Below are 1,350 nucleotides of genomic sequence, written 5' to 3'. Positions count from 1 at the left end.
CTGTCATTAAAAAAAAAATTGAAATATCAGGGAGAGTGTTTTATGGCAAGTTGGCATCTCTCAGCAAACTTTCTACAACTTTTAAATAATCTAACTGTAAGATAAATGGCCTGATTTGTCACTTTGACTATGACATTTGGTTACACTGGCACAATGATCAATTGGCATACAGAAGGACTACCTCCATATCAATAAGGTACTCGCGCATACCTATGGCATCAAATACATACTCTCAATTCTTCTAAATCCAGATCATATTTTAGCTTAACAAAGCAGGCATCCTCCTTCAAAATCAAGTCAAGATAAAATTTAACATTCCTTTTCTAGATCGTGAGCTGTGTTCAATGAAACCAGTACAGTTCCCACTTATCCTCAGGGGATACATTTAAGTACCCCAGTAGATGCCTGAAATCGTGGATACTGAACCCTATGTATACTGTTTTTTACTATACATACATACCTACGATAAAGTTTAATTTATAACTTAGGCACAGTAAGAGATTAACAACTAATCATCAAACGGAACAATTATAACAATATATTGTAATAAAAGGTATGTGACTGTGGTCTTTCTTTCAAAATAGCTGCTAACCAATCTGATAAACGGATCTGGCTAACCAGTTAGCACATACAGCATAGACAACATTGGACACGGGAACGATTCAAGTCCTGAGTGGGATAGAGCAGAAGGATGGCTCAAGATTTCATCACATTATTCAGTATCATGTGCAATGTAAAACTTATGAATTTTTATTTCTGGAATTTCCCATTTAATATTTTCAGACTGCAGCTGATGCAGGTTAATAAACCTCAAAAAGCGAAACTGTGGATAAGGGGGGACTACTGTGTATGCATATGTGCAAAGGTGGGTGATTCACCCTAGGCTGAGCAGGCGGGGGTACAGAAAGAAGACTATATGGGTCTGGACTGCACAACCTGCTTCAGGCCTGCTTTTCCAAATCTCAAACAGACCAAGGCTGTTAGTGCCCTCAGACTTATGCAGTTGCTGTCCTCTCCTCTTCCTGCAAAGATTTGCAGGGATGGCTCAGGTTTCAACTGCTATGAAACTTCCTCAGCGAGACCTTCACTGATACCCAATGGAAAGTTACCCCCCACACTTTATACTGCCCCTCAGGGTCGTGTTTCATTATACCACGTTATTATCAAAGCAATAACCACTATGTTACTTTATTGATTGTGTTTCCCACATTAGAATGTTAACCTCCAAAAGAGCAGGGATCTTGTCTGTCCCGTTCATAACTGCATCCCTAGGGCCTAGGTTAGGACTTGGCACATAATAGGTGAATGAAGAAATGAATGAAATGAATGTAAATAATTAGGCCAATACCA

The sequence above is a fragment of the Rhinolophus hipposideros genome, assembly GCF_964194185.1.
Source record: "Rhinolophus hipposideros genome assembly, chromosome: 8".
Taxonomy (NCBI): domain Eukaryota; kingdom Metazoa; phylum Chordata; class Mammalia; order Chiroptera; family Rhinolophidae; genus Rhinolophus; species Rhinolophus hipposideros.
Note: the sequence above shows the minus strand (reverse complement) of the source record.